This window comes from Helicoverpa armigera, chromosome 18 (genome assembly GCF_030705265.1).
Source record: "Helicoverpa armigera isolate CAAS_96S chromosome 18, ASM3070526v1, whole genome shotgun sequence".
Lineage (NCBI taxonomy): Eukaryota > Metazoa > Arthropoda > Insecta > Lepidoptera > Noctuidae > Helicoverpa > Helicoverpa armigera.
This window is the reverse complement of record NC_087137.1, coordinates 10264600-10289476: the sequence shown is the minus strand read 5'-3', so window position 1 is coordinate 10289476 and position 24877 is coordinate 10264600. Positions and strand designations below refer to the sequence as shown.

At 34.4% G+C, this 24877-nt stretch overlaps 1 protein-coding gene across 2 annotated transcripts in view; it reads right to left on the bottom strand.

The window, feature by feature from the left end:
- LOC110379869 (Ig-like and fibronectin type-III domain-containing protein 2) overlaps window positions 1-16971 on the bottom strand; it is a 159817-nt gene extending 142846 nt beyond the window's left edge. For both annotated transcript variants that reach the window (XM_064039025.1, XM_064039026.1), the window contains exon 1: window positions 16800-16971. The gene's annotated coding sequence lies outside the window, so the exon portion shown is untranslated. The remainder of the gene's footprint in view (window positions 1-16799) is intronic.
- Window positions 16972-24877: the final 7906 nt, after the last annotated feature.

Genomic DNA, 24877 nt, shown 5'->3' with positions numbered 1-24877 from the left:
CCATCCCAGCTTGCTGTTTCTATTCTTCTATTTATATAAAACGCTCTAACTATTCTAAACAGCTACTATTTCTACAAACGTAGATATAACTGATCTACCAGTCACTTCCTCTGACTTCCTAACCCGCATACTCTCATATCTAACCGCAGTTAAGACAAAGCTCCAGCGATTACCGCTCGAATTAAATATAATAGTTCTTTGTGAGGGTGCGAAGACAATGCATAATGGGGAAGACGTGACAATAGGCACGTAGGTTGCCCTAGAAGATTATATCAATGATAAGGTTTAGACAATATTGGTAGGTATTCTTGAAGTGTAGCTTAGTAGAAGTGTGTTAAAAACTCTGAAGCGACGGATTTGATTTTCGAATGAATGGATGAAACAAATGAATAAGAAAAATAGTGTTTATGTCTAGCTAGCCTCTTGAAGTAAGTTGAGTTAGCATCCTGACGGTTGGGCTGTCAAATACTCAGCACTGCAAATGTACATTTAAAATAATATGATAGGGAAAGATCAATAAATTGCTGATGAAAAATAATCTTGTTCTAACTGTAATATTATAAGGGAACAAGCAAAAAATCACTAGTGTAACTATAAATAATATCACGCCTATTTTGGTACATCACATCTATATTTTGCCACAATCTGAAGTCGGAAACTGAGGTATCCCCTACGGACCATAGCTGAAATGAAACAGAAGTAAAACACGTAGGTATTTCTTACATATTTACAAGCTACCACCATAAATAAATAAGAAGAACCAAATACGCACGATAAAGTGTTAATAAGATTGCAAGCCATACAATAATCATTAACAAAATTAATCCCTAAAATAATCATGAACCATCACTTAATGTTACAACCAGCCCTACCATAATCGTTACAACCGACCCCCATACCTCTAACTATATGTACATTTTAGGGCCCATAAAACTGCTTGTACCACAAATATCTGTCAGTGTAGTGTTAATACACAGCTTAAATATATTCTCTCGTAAACAGTTGTGAAGCTATGGACTAAAGTTCGTAACAATGTCACTCACACACGCATGTGTTAGATGCATGACACTCGGTAATGAGAGCACCGATAGCACCGGTAAAAGCTCGTCGATGCACATGCGTGTGTAAGTGATATTTTTACGAACGTTTACGTAGCTTCACAGCTGTACATCTTTATTCTGTGACTAGCCGTTTTCCCGCGGTTTCACCCGCGTCCCGTGGGAGCTACTGCCCGCACCGGGATAAAATATAGCCTATGTTACTCGCAGATAATATAGCTTTCTTATGGTGAAAGAATATTTAAAATCGGTCCAATAGTTTTTAAGTTTATCCATTACAACCAAACAAACAAAATTTTCCTCTTTATAATATTAGTATAGATATATGTATAGGTACATTTTAGGGCCCACAAAACTGCTAGTACCACACATATCTGTCAGTCTAATGTCACTGTAGTGTTAATATCCTCTGACACTTCATTACGGGCCACTAAAATGGAGTCTGAAGGCGTCAATGTTGGGCCATTTTCGTGATGGCCCGATGATCGTGTGGCCTTATCTTTAGCCCCAGGCCTTTGTCGGTGGATCGCATAAATTTGCAAAATGATCGATTGAGGGCAGGCGCGTTTTTGTTATGTATTTGAGGGTAGGAGTTTATTTAATGTCTTAAAGTGAAATGGGAGATTTTTGATTGATGCTTCAAGTGTGTTTGGGAAAGGTAAACGTTATATAGGTATTTTTAGAAAAATAATGTTTGCAAAGTTGTTAATGGAGTATTGATTTCTGTTAACTTTTAGTACTATTTTTTTTATTTAATAGTTTAATGAATTCGAACGTTGTTTACAAATTGAAACAACAATGAAAAAAATGGCTTCAGGGCTATTGTTCCGGATCATTTACTACAAACAATAAAAAAAATGTACACACATGTTATGAAGCTTTAAAAACATTTACTTTTGATACAATGAATCTCTGATATCAATAAAATTTTAAAGCAATTTTGGTGGTATTGTTTCCACAACTTTGTTTTATAATATTCCCCTACATAGCTAGTTAAAATAAAAATATACGCCTGGAAATAAGGCTGGGCCTAGACGTCTAAGGCTAGACATAAATCAAGCACAAAGGCTCAGTCACAAATCCTCTTGAGGACAAATTAAAATGAATATGTTTTTTGCATCTTTGACGGATGGTCCAAGTTGTACAAATTGTTTATAATAATGATGTTAAAGTACCTATTTTGTACTGACAAGGTGATAATAAAGTCAGTTTTGTGGGCACTTGACAGGATATATTATTCTTAGGTACAAGATGACACCAATGTGTTGACTTTGACTTCTAGTTTTTTTTTTCAACAACTTCTAGTTTGTTTGAGTTGTTATCTTGGGTTTTATGTGGCAAACCTTATATAGTCTACTGAGCTTTACGATACAATACTGTCAAGAAAACCTATTAGTAGCTTTCTCTTTAACTAAATGCAACTTGATGATGATGATGAACCCTGACGCATCAGGTCTCACGCTAGGAGGTGAATTTGTCATGGGTCGTCGTTATCAAAACCGATAAGGACTATATATAATACAGCTTACAGTTTGTAGCATATTTTTGTTAAATTCGGAATTATGCATCCATCTCACCATCTTTCTGTGTCTATTCCATTGAAATGAATTTCTAATTTTTCTCAGCCTACCTTAGGCTCGCTTCTGATTATAACTTGCACCAGCCCCTATTATAACTCCATACCGCTCCGTTAACAGCACAATACGAAATGAAAAACGTCCGCATCGCTACACGCCGTCGCTCCAACAAATACTACGCTTGCATTAAATGCGTATTCTTACAAATGCTAGATATTAATGAGCTAGCTATGAAATTACTCTATTTCTTCCTGTTATAAAATTGCTTCTATAAATGAGATAGTATTTTTCCTATTTTGTTTTATACCCAGGTGATTCCTCCAAATTCTGTTCGTGACCGACTGACAGCTGTATTAGGTACACTTGCGAATTTTGCTGACAAGACCTGTACCAAACAAACATACCCGAGCGGAAAAACAGCTCGTGTTTTGGAAAATTATTTGCCGAACTATACAAAACCTGCTTCGCGGTGAGGTCCAAACATTATTTTTCACCACTCAATACTCAACATTGCGGTAGCTATTAAGACTTCGCAGACACTCAAGCAAAAATTGTTATTGTGGCTGTTGTAGAAAGACCGATAATCGAAAAAGGTAGAGCAGTAGAACCCTGTTACACGACAAAATAATTAATGTAATTGAAGCATTTGTCAGTTTCTTCACTCTCTTTTGTCATCCTACAGCTTTGGACCCTACTAGTTAGACATGAGGTACGTACCATATACGTTTCTTTAATTTTCCTAGCCTATGAGACAGTACTTGGAGGACAGTAGTCGCGTGTGACCCAACAGTAGCTGCGCATACGACTGTGCTGTCGCAACCGCTCCACTTGTGTTTAGCAATTATGCGTCGGAGCACCACTGGTGGATACCAACTAGTCTATACGATGGATTTTATAGTGTAAATGACAGTTTTAGGATATTCGAAGATTGGAGGAAAGATCAAGATTGGAGGAGGTCAGATAGGCAGTCGCTTCTTGTAAAAGCACTGGTACTCAGCTGAATCCGGTTAGACTGGAAGCCGACCCCTACATGGTTGGGAAAAAGGCTCGAAGGATGATGATGATGATGATGGAGGAAAGATCAAGTGGACAACATCCATGAGGTATGTATGGTTTCGAACTATATAACTATAATCAATCACTAATTTCCAGACTGCGGGTTGCGATAATATAAAGCTGCTCTTGGCGACTAGTCAGGGAAAAAAACGACACTGATTAAAATATCGTGACCCCTCTAAATAGCCAACTATAATAAATGTATATACATAGCCACCATACATAGCTCCACATAATAATAAAACGGTAGGTATATCAACAGTAACTTCTCTGCAACCATTTTACGAAACACTCAGTCAGTTCGCGTCACACCTGCAACCGCGTAATTACTTCAACCTTGCCCGTTTTTCAGGCCAGTAAGTGTAATGGTCTATCTTTTGTCACAATACAAACTTATAGTCGGCCGATAGTTTGTTTGGGCTCATAAATCAGTATGAAGAAGGGGGGTACTATCCATATTATTAAGATCAGGCATGTAGCCGGTCTCAAACCGACTCATTTGGATTGGAATAAAGATCTTCCTAAAATTATATTTTTGCCATCCTTTGGGTCAAATGTTGGCCGACTGTTTAGTCTGAAGTGTGCGGGTAGTATAATCTAAATAATAACTATAGCTTCTCACTAGATTCTACACTTTATATTCTACAATTTTACGAAACACTCAGTCAGTTCGCGTCACCTGCAACCGCGTAATTAGTTCAACCTTGCCCGTTTTTCAGGCCAGTAAGTGTAATGGCCGATCTTTTGTTTGCGACACGAAAATTGGATAAACGGCCATTTTGTTTTGAAGGCTGAATTTATTTACGGAAACTGTTGGTTTTAGTTTAGTTTATTTTGTGGGTTTTTCAGTGAAAAATTGCGTAGTTATACCTAAACCACTTTTATAATTTAATTGTATATCCACTTTTAAAGCTCTCAATATGAGTGAATTGTCTATCCATTACTATTAAGTATGACGCTAAATCTACTATTTGTTTTAAATGCAAAAGTAACTCTGTCTGTCTGTCTGTCGCGATCTTACGCTAAAACTACTGAACCGATTTAAATGACAGGACCCTTAATGGCACAAGATACTTATATAGAGGTACTAGTGCGAAGAAATAGTTCCTTTGGGACTCGGGTGAAACTGCTCATTGTAAATTTTGTTCCTCAAAACAAAATTACAAGAACACCATTGCGTGTCTATTTAAAAATTCATCACAAGTGGTACAACTCATTATTTCAACATAATTATGTCGTAGCACGCGTATGGGACCGCCATAATCCTGGCTGTCAACCTTCTCTGGGTTGCGTTAACTATTGCTTGGGTTAGCAGGAAGATTAGAAGATTAGGCTTAAGTAATTGCAATGGGCTCTTTTTAATTATTATTAAAAAAAAAGTGATGATGGATCGTATCTTTAAGATGATGGTACCTAATTGAAATACTGGGTACTTACTCCGCGCATCCGGATAAAAAGTGCATTATGTATGTAGACTATGATAGGTTAGCTCTATAAATGAGGTATCTAACACTGAAATACTTTTCTCTATCTAATAATGAAAATCGAAATGCAGTCATATCGTTGCCAAATCGCCAACGATGTTAATATCTAAATATTTATGTCACATTATGCGTAGGTATTAAGAGAAAATTATGATAACTAACACTTGGATTACATAACTATAAACGCATTTGATCAAAATAACCGCGAAAGTTACGTAAATAGTACTTACATTCTTACAAGTATTGTTTCTGCCCTTCATTTTATTAAAAGAACAATTATGTGAAAGTTAGTCTATGCCACGTGCCTCGTTTAGACGCACTCGTCAATTGTACTCGACTGTCTTGTGTCACGGTACAGTAAGCTAGATGCGGGAAAAGTCTATTGTTTGTAAAAGTAGTACTGGTACTATGTCGATCGTTAATAGTTCGTAGTGTCTTATTGTGATCGAGTAGGAAATCGACGTGATTTCACTTAGTTTTGCCGTGTTTGCTTAACTAACATGGCGCCTATGTGGTGTCTTATATGCAGTTGACAGCTGTCAGTTTTTAAGCGATGACATCATTGTTTGTATTGACTGGCAGCAACTGTCAAAAAAAGGTTGGATAGTAGCAACACTTTTTAAGGCATCTAGACGTTAGACGAAGAAGAAAGTAAAATCATTTATTTTGCGCATTGCGTTATGAGTTTTTGTGACTCGGTTTTTGACGGACTAGAATCAGTTCAGTAGTTTTTGCTTTACTAAAATGGCAGTCAATATTTCTTTAAGCTTCAAGCTGTTTTTATGTAAAATCCTTGCAGCGAACAGTGAGTAATACACAAATGTCAAGTTAAGATACCACTCCTGTTAATAATGACGTCAGCCTAACTTTAGCCTCAAAATTAATATAAAGTCAGATGCATTTAATAATATATTAATACTTCTCATATAATAATTTAGTAAATCGTTTTCAATGATTTATACGCCAAAATTATTTAGAACTCATCTATTATATTATTATAGTATCCTTATTATTCTTATCATGTAATCCAATGAAATATCACAGGTGTAGTTTTTTTGTGTTTAACTAAAACTAGTTTCGTTGCAATGACGTGAGTCCCTGATTCAATTTTTATTAACTCATCATTATCTGCCTAGCCTTTTCCTATGTTGGGTTCGGCTTCCAGTCTGACAGGATGCACCTGAGTGCTAGTGTTTTACATGGAGCTACTGCCTGTCTGACCTCCTCAACCCAGTTACCCAGGTAATCCGATACCCCATTAACTGCTGATCAACTTGTATCAATTGCTCGTATGTTTACTCATCCACTTCTGTGACGCAACTAAAGGGAGCATCAAAGATGAAGGGTTGGCCTTTACCGTATCGAGAGCCATTAGCCGAGCAAACAGAAATGGCCGCCGCCCGGCTCGTCGAAATCTAATTATTATGATTGTCTTTCTTGTAATACGATTATAATAACATCAATTGTATAGAGATAGGGTCAACTTGACCTTTAAGGGTATCAAAACCTGTTTGTTCTATATGTAAATAGACGAATTTCAAAATAAATCGATCTTGTTCTATTAGAAAACAAACAATCACACAGTACTTATTTTAAAAAATAAACAAATAATAAGACACAGTAAATAAAACTTTATTGTCTCGTTAAAACGCGATGTTTTTACGATTCTACTAAATAACAACCAGGCTTCCTATGGAACTGACACAAAGCAAGCTTTTATTTTACGTTTCTTTCTAACGTCACTACCATTCGAGACATCATTTTAAACAGGCACTTATATTTATTTGAAAATAATAATACATCCGTCAAAAAAGCCTTTTTTTTTTTTTGTTGTTGTCGCTGAGCTAAAAATGCTATTACGCATCCCCTTCCCGTCGGGGGACGGGAGAGGGGTATGTGGGACTCCCCGGTAAAGACGTTCCCGGTATACCCACTAAAAAGGCCCAGCAGCACTCCGACCTCGCCTGAGTGAAGGGGGTCTGGGAATCTATGGCATCCAGTCCCCCACATCCGTCAAAAAAGCCTGAGAAAAGATAGGCTATTTTTATAATATCATATTGACTAATTCAATCACCAACAATTTTACCTCTTGAACCCATATAAAATTACGTACCACGACCTCCCATACCTACATTTACGAAAACTTCTAAACATTATCAGTAACAAATTAATTTATAATAAGTACACGTTGTACCTAAATAACTTTTAATGGTCTATAAATCAATACATTTTGGCCGCGCTTCCTCTGAAGGTTCAAAGGAGGGTTTACTCAAAGTAAAATAAGGTTTCGCTTTGAATGGCAGCTCATGAAAGACTGAAAGACCAACGGCCATAAGATTACGTGACGAGTCGCAATTAGTCAATGATGGACTTCGTAAATGTTGATACAGAAGTACCAGTTTGTAGGTTTTTTTGTAGCTGAGGTAAAAATGTGTTAGTTTTGAACTCTGGGTGTCGCAATTTTTATCTCTTCTGATGAAATCTAAAACTTAAAATGACGATGAAAAAAAGGTATGTTTACTTTACCTACAGAGAACAGTGTACACATATGTAAAAAGTGATGCTGCAAGACATACAAAAATTTCCCTAGCAAAATATGAGAATAGGTACATTTTCCAATCAATAATAAAAAAGTTATCCAGCTTAGGTACCTCTAACTGTATTTATAACTTACAAAACCAGGTACATTTTTGCAAAATAAAATCTTGTATTTACTTCATAATCTGTCTTCATGGGACCTCTGCATTTCACTGCATAGTAACAGTTGCAACTCAACGCATTTAGGTTAACGAGATAGATGCACATCTTTTAGTCAGCGCCCATTCTCATTCTTTGGGCTGCTGCAGAAATATGTGTCATCTTTCACTGCACTTGTGACGCCTGCAGTTTTATGAATGAAAAACTGGTTGTAATATTGAGATAAGTTCTTACTTTAAGCTATGTTTTAGGGTTCCATACATGAACGGATTTTAGAAGGAGATCTTTACATAAGGATTTCTTTGCCTGTCTTTAACCAGGCCGTATGTCAAGAACAATGAGTGCTAAACCTTTGAAATTGTTGAAAATATGTGTACATTGTTAAGTTTTTAAATAATAATATACCAAGATTGTTATGTAATGTCCAAAATAAGTAAAATAACTATCCAAAAGCACATGCTAGACAGGTACCTGTTATCTCAACGGAAACGTCCACTTAAAAATTGTTTAATGAGTAAATAATTAGTGACAAACATGACAATTGCTTAAGGGCCAAGTTAAAAATATGTTCTTGGGCATTTCATTGCTAAGAGCAGGTTAAGTGTAACTTATAACTATAGAAGAATTACCTAATTTATTTAAAATGTAAGTATCCCACGGCCCTCTTCAATATAATATGGGCTATGGAACACAAAAGTTCCTGAGATTAATGCATTCAAACAACAAAAAAAGAACTCTTTAAGTGTATAAAGATCTACAATAACATTGAGTATATAATCATTGCACAATATCCCTAAAAGTCAATGATTCCGCAACGAAATTGACCGTCCACAGAGCGCCTAATATAAGCATCTTAGTACAGACTACACCTTAAACGCTCGATTACGAAACCAAGTTCAAACTAAATAACAAATACATGAACTCACGCACCTTACTTATTTCCCTTAGTTGAACTTGTCCCTAGGATAATTACCTACATACATAATTAAGGGTTTCTTAAACGACTGTTTACGCTTGACATTAGTCGTGTAGTTTGTGTTAGAATTTAAATTATTAGGGGACCCTTTTTAGTTTAGTTAGCTTATGTAAAGGTATAGTTTAAGGTTTGGCTTTAACCGTCATACATATTAGAGAGAGTTACACGGAGCCACGTGTTTACTAACTAAGTCTAGAAAGTGTGTAGTATTTAATTTACTTGCAGAAAAGGAAAAAAATATTGTTTTATACTGATAGTTAATAAAACATTTCAGTTTTGTATATTGAGGGAACTACTTTCGAACTGCTAGGATAAGAAGTCGCCTATGTCCTTTTCCTGGCTCTAGCTAGATAGACTAAGTATCTGAGAACAATAACATAAAAATTATTCCCTATAGAACTCTTGCTTGCTTTTTTCATTATATGTTTAAGTTTAAACAAAGTTAGAGAAACATTAATTCTGGCTCCAACGATAAAACAAGAATGAATTGATAAATAAATAAGCTTTTGTTGCAACTGTACACAACTATGCATATTTATTGCATTACGAATTTAAAATGCATCAGAAACCCGGTGACCTCGGGTGCAGTCAGCTAATAGAAACCTTGACTGGACAATATTTATACATTTATACTGCTTTGTGATAAAATCTAAGGCTAATCGAGTAAACAAAAGGTACTATTTAAGCCGTATAATGAACTAATAACCGAGTTATTATCTAAGAAGATCTTAGAGCCTTCTTAACCGACTTAAAAAAATGAGGTTCTAAGTTTGTCCTGTGTACCTGTATGTATGTTTGTTTGTACACAATTATCTCACGTTCAGCTGAACTGATTTTGATGTGGTTCTGACCAAAGTTAGGTTAAGGAGAAGTTTTTAGTATGTTATTCAAGTCGTTTTTTATATTTTTTTACTATTCTTTTAGACACCTTTGCGGAGGAGCTAAAGATAAAGTTTGGTGAAATTAAAATAACTGAGTTATTCATCATAATAATAACAACATTTTTAACATATTTAAGCACTAACCGTCTTACCACAAAAACTTTTAAACGTCAGTTTATGCCTTGTCTAAAAAAATGTCAAATTATGACGTTGACATATGGTTCATTTTGCAGCCAAAATTTTATTAGACAAGTGTAAAACAGGGTTTAAAGTTTTTGTAGTAAGGCCCATAATATTTAAGTAAATACTTAAAACTCGTTTAACTTCGTCCATTGCCAACACTTCAATGCCAAGCTAATGAGTAGCGCAACAAAAAGTACAGGCGGCACAAAAAATATATCGACTGCGGTTTTTACGAGTAAGGTCAGACGTCAGCAAAAAGGCGTAACGAAATAACGTTCTCGTTGTTTGCACTAGTTTTAGGTTATTTTAAAGATTTAGGTAATGTGTATAATGGTAAGTAAAAATAACAAAGTGATTTATTTGAAAAAATATATGTTACCATTTTTACAACAAAAAAAAAACATTTCCTTTTACAGTATCAATAAGTCATAACTGGGAAAAAGTTAAAACAAAAAATTCCAAACACTTTCCCAGCCAATTCAACCCGGAAACAATGCCTTTCATGAGAAAAATAATAAAAAAAACACACCATAACGCGGAAATAAACAAAAGCGATCGCGATATTATATTGGAAACTAAAATCAATGGCTGGGACAATGCTTCGCACATTTAATAAACCGTATGACTCATTCTACGTCAAATATGACAACGTCATTACGTAAAATGTTCGGTGCATCGGGCTGGACAATAGCCACAGACAATAGGTATTGATATTATATTTATGCGGTCGACTGTACAAACACATAACCAACGTTTGTAAATACTGATAATTTTTGTTCCTTGTTTTTCTGTTTGTAAATAAAGAGCTGATTTCTCGTTTCGATTGCGCTTTTTTTTTAATTTTCTCATCGTAAAGTGTGATTATGAGTTTTAATTACAGATTAATGTTGTGTTTTTGCTTTTCAGGCGAGCTAATTAATGGATGTATTATAGATCTACTTATGTTTTTTTTTGTTTACAAGGTTTTTTTTCAACTACCTATTCCCCATGGTTTCCATGCGCATTACGAGAGACCTAGTTCCCGCAACCAGACAAAAAAGTAACATATTGACTTTTAGGCTCTAGACTATTACCACAGATTACCTTAATAGTTACTACATAATGCTATTACAGGAAAACGAAAACATATAGACAGAAAGACATACTTTAGCATTTATAATAATTCCTATTGTTAAGGCTTCTGTAGCAGTTCAGATGTAAATTCTTTCATTCATCCATTCTTTCTGAAATAAATACATTATCCTCTCAGATCTAGAAAAACATATCTTACCAACACAATTCAATAGACATACATACATACATATCTACATAACTTTAGATTATGTGTATGCGGTCATAGTTATGTCAACAATGCATTAAGAAACTGGTATTTAGAGGGCACATCAGTATAAGACAATATTGACAGAGTTTTGGGAAAATCCGGCTGCATAGCAGCAAATTACTTATTTACTCAGTCACAAAATATAAAGAAAATAAAGAAGTTCACTTCATACTTTTTGTAGGACAGATAAATCGGACCGATTTTTCGTAGGATGATCTTGGATTTTCAGAGCTACTTTTTGTACGGTAGACCGCACATCAGTGGTAACTGTCATGCACCTTAACTCAATAGTAATAAGTACGATTTTCCTACAAAACTGTTACTACTGACCTGAAGTTGATTGTACGTGTGTGATGCACTATTGCTGTCGTGTTCTACTTTTCTCCTACAAAAAATCGGTCACCGATTTATCGGACGTGGACAGCCTTAAAAACAGCTGTTATGAGGAGCCATCTAAGAAAACTTACTTACATCGTTTTAGGATACTCTACTTAAAGCTCTTAATTTAAGAATTATACTTTTCTAGACTTACACATAAAAGTGCGTAATTTTGGCGAAAGTTTATAGATGCTTTTTTTAATGTAACAGTGCTTACATACTAAATGGATTTTGTCGCGGGTTACATGTACATAGACATATACTCAGTTTTTCTACCCTTGATAAATTCAGGTTTCAGGTTTTATTACTTATGGTGTCAGGCTTAGTGAAAAATACATCATAACATTATTAACATAATAACCCTTCTTGGAAGTCAGATAAAAAAACTAAAAAAAATGAAACATATGGAAACAAAATACAATCATGTGAAAAAATAACTTATTTTACATTTGCATACAATTGTACTTAATTCAAATTCATACAATATTAAAACATTGCAATCAAAGATTTTTATTTTGATATTATTACAAGCAAAAATGCGCACCTTCCGTGAGAAAATTTTAATAATGTATGTTAAAATTAACATAACAAGAAAAAAACAGTAAACAATTATCTGATTTTTGTATTTTTATTATAAAAACGAATTTCGAAAACTTGCGGTTAGGAAAAATAAACAAAGTTATATCATAATCTCCCGAGCCTTTTTCCCAACTATGTTGAGGTTGGTTTCCAGTCTAACCGGATGTAGCTGAGAACCGGTGTTTTACAAGGAGCGACTGCCTATCTGACCTCCTGATACAAAGTAATATATACCGAGAAAATATAGTCCCATGGAACCTACTTCGCGCACTTGGACAAAAAAGTGGAGGCTTCCTCAATAAGTGGACTGAACATAGAAACATACTTTCAATAGTAATTCCTGAGATCAACTCTTTCATTCAAACAAACAAACAATAACAGTTATATAATCGTAGTAATAAATAAACAAATAACTTAGATAGCCAGGTAATAATATAATTAATTGAAAAATTCCAGCTAGATAGTTCAGTTGAGTTAATATAGTAAATGAATAGGAGTAAATAACAATAAAATAGTTTCATCTTTCTAGGAAAATATGGAACTGTACTACGAAGGCTGTAATAATTAAATTAACTTATCTCAATAATGAAATAGTGCTTTATCAACCTTTATGACTAGCGATTTCCCGCCGTTCCACTCACGTTTCTATATCTCAGATGAAATAGTAGCCAATATCTTTTATGAGGTTCTGGAATATTTGTGTATTGTATTAAATGTAATTTAAATCGGTTGCTTGGTTTTTGTGTGAGAGCGTGACAAACAGACAGATATAGTTTAATAGTTTCGCATATAAGTCATCATCTGCCTAGTGTTTTTCGAAACTATGTTATCGACAGGCTATCGTTGAACATGCTTGACAGTCGTTACGAGTAGTCAGAAGCCAGTAAGTCTGACACCAGTCTAACCAAGGAGTTTCGGGTTGCCCGGGGTTAACTGGGTTGAAGGGGTCAAATAGGCAGTTGCTCCTTGTAAAGCACTGGTACTCAGCTACATCCGGTTACACTGGAAATCGACCCCAACATAGTAGGGAAAAAGGTTGGGCTGATGATGAAAGTCAATGTTTCAAATATTTCATAATCACCCGATAGATAGTACAGTCAGTAACAGAATTATAGATACTACCTAACCACTACCTCTTAACTCGAGACTAGCTCCTATCCTATTTACTAAGATTGAACAGTTTTTATCATCACATTTGAACTTGAAACTAAACTATAAAAACAGACAATAGACGTGACGTCACGAGACGCCTCCAATCATTTAATAAAAACTAGTTTTGTAGTGTACATACTGGGTGTTTTCCTTAGTTTTGTTCGCGACCCGAAGGAACTACTTTAAACATCTGGATATAAAGTAGCTTCAAACATCATTACTACATTAATCAGTTTTCTATGTGCTTTCTAAGTATCTACACTAGTATAATAAAGAAGAAACATTCTTATGTTTGTCTCCAAAGCTTCGAAACTACTGCACCATTGGTAAAATATTTTTACTTTTAGGAAGTTACACTATGCCTGAGTAACATAGGCTATATTTTATCCAACTAGTAAAATAGAAGTTCCTCTGTGACATGAGTGAAAATACGGAAAAACAACTAGCCGTGAAAACATACAAATTCAGTATCACTTAGGATTAGGTATTGCAAAGCACTTTTACAGTGGCTGAACGACTAATCTCTTATATTTAGGTACGTATAAACACTTATATGTTTTCCTCAAAAGATTAGGTAGAAATATAACTAAAAATAGTAAGTAGGTACCAATATATATGTATGTTTTTTCCAAGTTGAAGAGTGGTACAGCCTAATACCAACAAATCCGGATTCCGGTCGAAAATCTACGTGTAAGACTCACCCGACATTTTTTCATGACCACGTTCATTGGTTTACTAAAAATCAACATCTTATGAAAATATAAGTTTATTCTGCATCGAGAATCATACTCAAGGTCAAATGTTTTTATTTGAAATAGACCTTTGCAAGCGTTTATAAAACATCACACTAATTGCAAGGTTCAAGTATCAATGTTGGATAGCCCATTTACAGGAAAAGGTATTATGCTATAATATGTTGTATGCAACGTTTTATCCGGACGAAACCACGGGAGGAAGCTAGTATTATTAAAAATCTAAAGTTACACAACTATAAGCGTGTTTTCCGATGTTTCATATGAAATAATTTCAAGCATAAAACAATCGTCCAAATTATTTCAACCGTGAATGTTGAATTTCAGCATTTTAAATGTAAGTACATTATGTATTTTTGCTGAAAATATTATTATGTTTAGGTTTGATAAAATCTTCACACGTAATATTCGGAATTTTCAGCCTTGTAAATAAATAACAATTGAAAGTCAAAATAATAATCACTATCTAACCTATTTTTGTAATCAAAATAAACAAATAATTCTATTTAATGTGTATTTTTAAAATATAATTTAAAAACGTTATATAAATAAGCATTTAAAGATACAAACACGGCTGGTAAAATAATATAATGTAGTAAAACTTTACCCAATGTTATAGGCTACATTTTACCCGCGTGCACGAAATAAATCCCACAGGACGCGGGTGAAACCGCTGGGACCAACTAGTAATAAATAAGTATTGTCCTTACAACGACTTTTCACTTTTGTAAGTTGCTTCTGAATATTGTAAATACTGAAAGGGGAAAGGAGGCGTTTTGGGGGTGCTGTCCTTTTGCAAATTTGACGTGAAAAAGTGCTAAAAACTAGCCTACTTTCGATAAACGTTTTTGACTTGACTTACTTTCGACATGTACAAATAAAACTTTCGTTGTTACTTTTATGTATACCTAGAAGCTTAAAATTTTGTCAGTAGGACAGACAGACAATGTAATAAGTGCCAGGATTTATCCCATTAACTGGAACTAAGGCTACTTTACATATTATTAACTTACAAAGACAAGGGGGTTAGCTTCTAAGTTATTAAGGTTTAGTTGCAACCTTTTTTCAGCCCACCTCAGTGTTGAGAACCTCTAGGACTTTCTATACTTTATTTTAGAAAGCTGAAGAGTTTGTTTGTTTGGACGACTTAACCTCAGAAATAACTGATCCGATCTGAAAAGGCCTACCTATGAAAAAAGCCCAATTTCCGACAGAGGCTACAGGCCACATTTTATCAGGTACCTACTATTAGTATTTCCCATTAGTAGAAGCCAATTAAAATTACATGATCGGAGGCTATACAAAGTAAGTATAAAGATCACAAAAACAACAGGAATATTACCCAAACAAAAAACAAAGATAAGCCATTAAACACTAATGTAAGCTAAAATCTCAAACTTAGATAGGTAATATTAGATTTTATTTGTAGTAGCTTTGTTGACCATTTAGCATCTCGTGACCTTGTGAAGGTCAGATCTATTGTATGCACGTCACTAAGATGTGATACCTACTTGATGACCATCAAAGATAGCATGATAAATAAACATACATAATGCATCTTTTTTCTTTATCTTTGTAATGGTAAAAATAGTAAAAAATGCTAAATAATATTCGTGCTTTAGTCATCAACATCATCGGCCTAGCCTTTTCCCAACTGTGTTGGAGTCGGCTTCCAGTTTAAAGATATGCAGCTGAGTTCCAGTGTTTTAAAAAGAGCGATTGTCAACCCAGTAAAAACTATCTAGGTATATAGGTATATCAAGATTGTTGTAAACAAAATCTGTAAGTCGTTAACATTTTTTAACTATTCCAATATTTATTTGTATTGATAGAAAAATATTATTTTTACAAAGATAGTACGGTTACAAACAATTTTATATTTATTATGTTAATGTTGTTAACTGTTAAAACATATTTTTTTTTTATAGTTCGGTCTGATAATAGCAAACAATTTTATACAAATTTCAATTACAGTAAATTACTGAAATAATTGTAAAGCACATAGGAAGGCAAATATTATACCAAGTATTTTCAAACGTGTTTTCAAACCAACGCTAGTGGTATGTTTTTCATTTTCCCGAGTAAAATGTAGGTTGAATTCCAGGAAAAACAGTTAACCATCCGCCTGTCTATTCATGAAAATGTTATTTTGTAATATTCTGTACTATAATTAAAATGTGTTCAGTTCTTTATGAGGCAAAAAAGTAATTAAAAATTTGATGAATAAAAACAAAACCAATCTGTTTGTTTGATAATAACAATCTAGAAAACTGGTTATTATAACGCATCTATTTGACCTTTGATATAAAAACATAAATATTAGTCTATCTCAAAATTAAATTCAATGCTAATGTCAAAACGTAAAAATTGTTTCAAAATATTTAAAATGTTGCGACATATTTTGTGATAAAAATAAAAAAAAGTTTAAAATTTTCTTTCCTTTTGTAGTTAATGCACGAAAAACGGAGATAATTAATTCTTATCCTATTAGCTGTATTATAAAATAAGCAAAAAAAAATCTAATTGTTTGCCTGTCTCTGAATTCAATGTCACCTGAATTTGTTACCTAAGAAAACAATTTCGCATCTATTGAAATATTCAATAATAACACATAATTAGACACCAATACAATCTATTGTATTCGAGCAACAATAGAAAGAAAAACAAAATATTACCACAACATGACATCACCAAAAAATACCAACCTGTTTAGTGAAAAAAAATCCTGACACAGAATCACAGATAAAAAATATTAATAAAATTAAAAAAAACACAGGTACACACGCGACGTGTTACTAGCGAGCGTTTGTTAACCGCGGGATACCGGTCCGCGCCGTTCGGCCGACGCGTCGCGACTGACGCCTAGTGGTTGCATTACCTCTCTCACACACGAAACAATGATTGTTTATACATTTATACATAATTAATATAAGTTTATTTACAATATTTTAGCTAAGTTACATCCCAAGGTCATGCTTCGAACACTTTTCGCTAATTGGTTTCGTTTGAGTTCAATGTCAGTGGGCATAAGAGGGTTATTTTGGTTAGAAGCGAGTGGGAAATGTCGAGTGCTACGGTTTTGTTATTTGGAATACGTTTTAATGACTTGCGGCACGTTTAAAAGGTGAATTTGGGGGTTGAAAACACGAGAGTTATATTTTATTTGGTGTTTTGGCCTTTTTGTGAACCTGCTGGTCCTGCAAAGTCATGAGATCATGGATCCGTTTTAAGAAAAATCTTTATGGGTTTTCCGTTCAAACTGATTTATGAATCGGCCAACTAATAGTTTGCAGTGGGCAAGTAGGCACTCTTACTCGAAATCAAAATATGTATAGGTGACTATAGAACAAGATACTACTCTTTTATCAAAAACAACTTCATGTTTCACACACTTTAAAGTATTCAACAAAGAAAAATGTAAGGAAAAACCTATTACTACGTTACCTATCGCACTATTCATGAAGTTGTGAAGATGAGCGGAGATGCCATAATGCAGGTAGGTCAGGCGTCTTCTTCTAGGTCAAAAACGTATGGTGGGTATGACCAAATCCGAGTACTTTTAGCCATCTGTCAATGTTTTTTGGTAGTGAAGAAAATTATGGGGTCCAAAAAGGGCGAATAAGGGCGGAGTTAGTAACGTTTCTCGTGCCCCGAACACCCGCATTTTGGCGCGATACTTTCTTAAGAGATTTTCGTCGTGTAATGGACATGTGATGAGACGGTGTAAAATGCATGCTACAAAGAGTGTGTTAAGTATGAATGTGGAAGGATGGAGAGGCTAAGGTAGACCGAAGAAAAGATGGTTTGATTGCCTCAAAGAGAACATGAGTAAGAAAAAAAAGAGTTGATGTTAGTATGTCCCCTCACAGAGAGATATGGAAGAAAAAGATTTTGCGTTATGGCACCTCTGCTAGTCACTTTGTTCTCCATGACACGCCCTTTGATGCATTTTGTTTGGTTTCCATCGTATCGTTGCAGCGCTATCAATTGTTTGTATTCTGTTTCTCATTTTCTTGTTACAAAGTCGATAAAGCCTTCTATTTTTGATGCTGAAGAATGGTATTGCTAGTGATTAACCTAGTTTTTATCGACTCTGTGTGAAAAGTTTTCGTTTGTCCAAATGTCGATTTAAAACTGTCTTTTGTTGATGATGACTATATTTTTTTATTTCATCAAAATGTAATGTAAAGATACGTTTTGTTTTAGTTGCAAAATTCTCATACTTTTCAAAATCAGTATAATTAAATTTGTTCGTCTATACAAACATAATAAAGAGTTTTTTTATGTTGTACTGGACCGATTTAAACAGTTCTTTCTCTGTTGGGAAGCAAGACACAGCTACATAGGCTACATATTATCCCGGTACAGCAAGAAGTTGCTCCGCAGCACGAGTAAAACTGAGGGAAAACAGCTAGTCTATTACATATAATCAATAACCCCATACCGCGCTAAATTAGTTTCTATCAAGTACCGTATAAAACTGCAATCGCCGAAACCCTCAAAATGCCCTCTATCTCGGAATATATTTGGGGAAAACATATCGGATTAACACGCCCCTCTCTTTTACCCTTAAGGGGTTATTTGAACCCCTAACTCCATTCGCGGTGTGCCTTGAACCCCTTATATGTTGGTAATATAGATTTGGGGGAAAATTGCAATTTCGGGTATTAATACACCGGAATAATGTTTGAGTGTCATTTGGTATTGGTAATTTATAAGCATATTCATCTTTTCCTTGAAATATCTGTGATTACATGGTTAATTTTAACCAAAAAAAAACAGTCAACATAAGATCTCGTAGTTTTGATATTTATAACACGCGTTCACAGGTAGTATAGACGCTAGATATCTTCAGAAACTCATTAAAACCTGGAGTTCAACTATTTTTAAGCATAAATAAATATTTTTTTGCAAACATTGATTTTAATTTTGATCATTCTGGGTTGCCCGGGTAACTAGCTTGAGATTTGACTGGAAGTCGACCCCAACATAGCTGGGAAAAGGCTAGGCAGATGATGATCATTACATCAGCTCTTTCTGAGTTTGGTTGGTACCAGGAATGTAGGTCGTTTATACATACTTACACATTATTATACATAGTTAATATTCCCAGTAATAACAATATAGTAGTTTGGTTTCCAGTAACTATAATCACTCGCTTCCCCTTACAAGGAACTACAATATACAGGCTGATTGACAGCAGAATTACATTCAATTTGAGCAGTTCACGGAAATATTCGCACATTCTCAGAGTAATCATGTTTCTTGGGAAATTAATATAACTTCATAAGTATAGTTTAATAGCCGTGATGATGTTGGATCATTAAAATAATATATAAACTAGCCGTTTTCTCGCGGTCTCATCCGGATTCCGGGAGAATTTCTGCCCTTACACAGATAAAATATCGCCTATAATACTCGGAAAGAGTGTAGCTTTCCAACAGTGAAAGAATTTTTTAAATTTGTTCAGTATTTTCGGAACTTTTAGAGTACAAACAAACTTATTACAAAAACAAATATTCCTCTTTAGTATAGATATAGATTTAGGAACCCTTTATTAGACAACAACTATGAACCAATAAAACCTATGACCTTATTACACTTACGTTAATTTTACCTGCTTTACACGCATTTTTTATACAAGTAAGTGTGTTCCCACCAATCAAAAGTATAAGAATGAGGATCACTTGAAGTGGAAGCGTCTAGTACTCTCGAGATGAGTACTTTTAGGACTCTTCCGAGGTAAAAAATGTACCAATTTTCAAGTAATCTCTCACAACTGATGTTTGTAATAAACTAACTGTTCCACATGGTTCTGCTTGCCTATATAATCCGAGGTCAGATAGGCAGTCACTCCTTGTAAAACACTGGTACTCAGCTGCATCCGATGAGACTGGAAGCTGACCCAAACATAGGAAAGGCAACTCAGATGATGATGATGATTATTAGATGGCAATTAGATAAAGCTACATTACTATCAAGTTTCATCAAAATCTACCCAGCAATTTAAGCGTGGAAAAGCTATAAATATACAGAAACTCTTATACAAAGACATACAGACATCCTTATAAACTTTCGCATTTACAATTTTAGCAGGAATTGTATACAATGAGCTGAATAATTTTAAGGCTGAATATTTTAGTAAAGGTCAAAGTTCTTGAATGTAAAGTAGCAAGATTTTGTACTGAGCTTTTCATCTCCTGATTAAATTTTTTACTCGTTGAAACTTTATACCTACTTATTTCAGTAAAGCGGATGTGTCAAACTTGTGTGTGTAAATGTGGTTACATACATGTACCGTGGAAACTGGCTGTATCGGATAAAATAAAGCCTATGTTACTCTGAAAAAATTTAGCTTTCCAACAGTAAAATAATTTTTCAAATCAGTTTAGTATTTACGGGGCTTTCAGGGTACAAACAAAGATGCATTGGATTAGGCATATACAACTCATTTATTTACACACACAACTGTGGCAAACCCGCATTCTGTTAAATAAAACATTTACATCTACGGATTAGGTCTTTTAACAGTAACTGTAATGTTTTAGTAACAGTTTAACTAGTAGACCTTGAACCTCGCATTGAAAGGTAACTGATACCGACAGTGCAAATACAAGCATTGTAGGAGAAAAGCAGGCTAGGGAATTTAGATCCGTCATTGATATACACTATTGATATTTGATATAGATTATAGAAAATTGTGGCATTTCTATTTATTAGATAGCTCTGCAGCAACACTTTTTATGTTTTGGATACAATAAGAAAATCTGTATATTTTCTTTGAAAAGACTAGAGATAATTCCAGCTATGGGAAGGTGCTGAAAAATGTATTTATTGATTACATTAGAAAAAAAACTGGATGCAACTAGGAGTTTTCTCTGACGAGGGTCAAATCTTGAAAAAACATATAGAAAGTGGTGAAGGGTGGGCGTTTTGAGGGCTGTCTCTTGTAAATTTTGACGATCAAAAAGCGCCGTTTTGCAGCCAAGTTTGAATAAATAATTTCGAGTTTGAGTTCATTGCTGCATATTAAAATAGCCAAATGGTTTCAATGTTCACACGATCTTCCTGTTGATAATGCCAAAGTATTTGACATTTTGATGCGTAACCATGAATTCGTTACAGTAACAATTATCACACATCCAAGTTTATTGTCAATCTTTATAATATAAAAGAAATGATAGCAGAATAACCACTTACCACAAAAAGTCTGTGTTTTAGTGTCTTGAATTATATCAAACTTTCACATTTACAAAAACAATAAAGGGGGAAATATTAAAACTAACTACCAAAAAAACTAAGTACCAAAAAATTCATCCGCATCGCTGTCAGCGGGGATCGTGCCCAAAAGGCTGGCTGTATTGCCACGCTGGATGGCACTGCATATCCTTTGGCCGAAGTATAGACCACCCTTTTGGTCACGTGTGGACTCCACTAATATGTGTCTTGAATATGTTTTTTTTTAATATTTAACTGGCGGTTTCCCACGGTTTCATCCGCGTCTCAGGGAACTTCTTCCCGTACCCGGGCCTATGTCACCCGTGTCTACGCTATGGCACCCGGGGATATTGAAAATTCCCAGAGTTTGCAAGATTTTTTTTTAGTTTTAGATGCTTTGGGGTTCAAACCAGCAAGCAAAAAAAAACCTCTTTAGTATATTGGCCCTTCTCTGTGTTAGAGGAAGCCTGTGCACTGTGCAGTGGAGCTATAAAAAGGCTAATGACGATAATGAGTATATTAGCGTAGAAAGGTGTAAAAGTCTTGTTGGATAAGCATTATGATGAAAATGATAATAATTAGCTATAGCTTGACCCATTGTCTCGTAAAAAAAGGTACTGGTCCAATACCTTACTCTTTTTTTCACTCTACCTTTTTAAGTGAATCTTCTGATATACCTGTCCAATGATCTAGTATTTGGTCACAATTTACGCTTCTGTGTCAACAATACTTATTGATAATGACCTTATGTAAAGGTTGTTTGGCGTTAAATCGGTTATTTGACACTTTTATATTGAAGGCACAAGGTTTTATATGATTTCACAATATTTTTATCGGTACAAATTATTGGGTTAAATATACATTAGATTATTTATTTTATTTCGTAGGTACTCTTTACTACTACTTCGTGAGATGATGGCTGATAAACAGTATGGAAGGAAAAAATTCTGCGTTTGTCTCAAATGTAAAAATGGAATAAGGGCAGGAGGGTGATGATGATAATGATGATTTTAGGTAATATTTTAATTGTAAAATTTCTAATTACAGAACCCAGGAAAATTTTACAGCACTTCTAACCATCTTTACATTTTGTATAACTCTAATACTTGTTCAAATCATCTGCCTCGTCTTTTCCCAACTAAGTTAGGGTCTACTTGATCCAATATTACCATTAAGAAACGCCCCACATATCTTCAAGCAAATTTCTTCAAAACATACCAATTACCACTAAAAGGGTCTACAGTCTACAGTCTACACTAATTGCTCAGCGTAACAACCTAACAACACAGCCATTGTTCATTCCGCAACATCACCGACTCTTGCGCAGCCTGCAAACTGTTCACTTGGCAATGACTGAGTGAAATCGATATTGTGACGTCACAGTGTTGCACGCACATCTGTTGTGGTTCATGGCGTTTCTATGGTATTGAAAGTATTATATATAGGTATTTGTTCTAAGCATTGTTAAGAGATTTACAAGAATAATTGAGATTTTTTTCTTAAAAGTCGCCAATGAAAAATGTGTAAAGAATATGTCGCCTTTTTGATCTTTTGTAATTTTTACTCAACTTCTTCAAAAGTGGCAGTTATACTACTTTCAAGTGTAAGTACAAAGTCACGTTTAGGCTTCTAAGTTTACTTTACATAACTCTGAGTCTAAACGTGACTTTGTACCTACACATAGTGACTTTGATTTTGGTTAAGCACAAAGACAAAATATTAAATACAAAATATTTTAAATTTCGCATAACCAAAGTCACCTTCTTAAACAAGCATTTTCATATCATACATACATAAAATAAGTCATACAAAAAATGCCTCTACTAAAATCCATTACCATATACGCGAAAATATTCATGCCTACTCCAAATTCAATCCAAACTAATGTAAAGGAACATAACTATGAATTGCCAAACACCGCAATAACATAACTCGAAGTATTTTGGATTGATATTGATAAATCTCAAAAAGGTAAGTTACCAAAATCGTATCCTTTGCGAATTTTATGACCAATGTTTGCGCTCACTTTGGTAATATTACATTGTAAAAGTAAATAGCAGAAAGTCAGTTTTCCACAAAAAAATTATGTGCTTGAATACTCTGGTAACTGGTTACTTTCGTTCTTTGCTATGTAAATCATTTATTCCTTCACAAAATACGAATGACCGATCAAACTCAAACACGTTTATTCAAATAAGGCTGATAAAACAGCACTTTTCAAACGTCAAAAACAAAAGACAGCCCCCAAAACGCCCTTCACATATCACAGAATAAGACCTCTACATCGCATTCACACAAATTATAAAAGTGAAGTTTTGTTGTCTAGATAACTAAATTACACTCTTTGATGCAAAAACTACTGAACTGATTTAGATGCAAATTGACAGTAATATTTCTTATAGATCATTATTACAATAGGAAACCAAAATCAAATCATTATTATTTTCAGGCATCAATGGCCCATAGATAATTACCTTAAAAACTAGCATACATATGTTATACAAAATTATGTGCAGCTGCCGGAAGTAGCTATTCCAGGAAGTAAATGAAACTGTAGGGAACAGCCAGTCTATCAGTAACTGGAACTTCTGCTATTTGCTTGATCAAGCCCAAGGAATGAGGCACGCCAAACGTAGCGTAAGCAAGTGATGCGTGAACACAAACTCATTGAGCAATGCCGATGTACTTCGTTTGTTTAGCATGTCATAATTGTGTTAATGTGGAAAATGTGTCGATCAGTGTGTGAAATTAAATAAAGCCTAATTATTGGTTTAAAAGTAAAGATTTGTCATCGTCGTCATCTTAGCCATAGGATGTCTATTGTTGAACATAGGTCGCTGTCATTGATTTTCAAAAGGACCTTTTTGAATTGGCTTGCGTCCAGAACACGGGCTGCGTACAGAACCTACCCATGAAGTTGTCGTATCGTTGCATTTGAGATTTACAAGTACCTATAAACCTGTATGGTAATATATTTTTTTCTTGTCGGTTACATTAAGTACAAATGTAGGTATGTATTGTACAAATCGAGTTATTACAATGTGTCGAATACACCTGACAACCTTCAAAGCCTTCTTTGCCTTGCCTTAATTGCAAAATGGATGGACCCATTTTGGAAAGTATAAAGATGCATAAGTTGCAACGTGCATTAAAACATAGAACACCTTAACTCCACATATAACGAAATTCTCAAAGAAAACGCGAAACTCGTCCTATAAAAACAAATACTAATTCATTCCAAAATATATTTTCGTCAATTTCACCGTTTAAATCACACAGTACTATATAGGTGCATACTTTACCAGCGAGCTCATTACGTACGAGTAAGAAAAACGCGTTCCGTTTCACCAAATATAGGAACTAAATATCGATTGAATAACACGACTTTATACTTCATAGTTTCCTTTGTACAGTCAGCATTACATATTGCTTGAATTTCACTAATTAATTAACACTTAAACTGAAAGGCAGAATAACACTTACACTGTAAAGGCAGATTCTTGGTTACGTTACTTATTATGAATTGAGCGTTAGTCTGATTTTATCTACTTATATTTTTTTATTA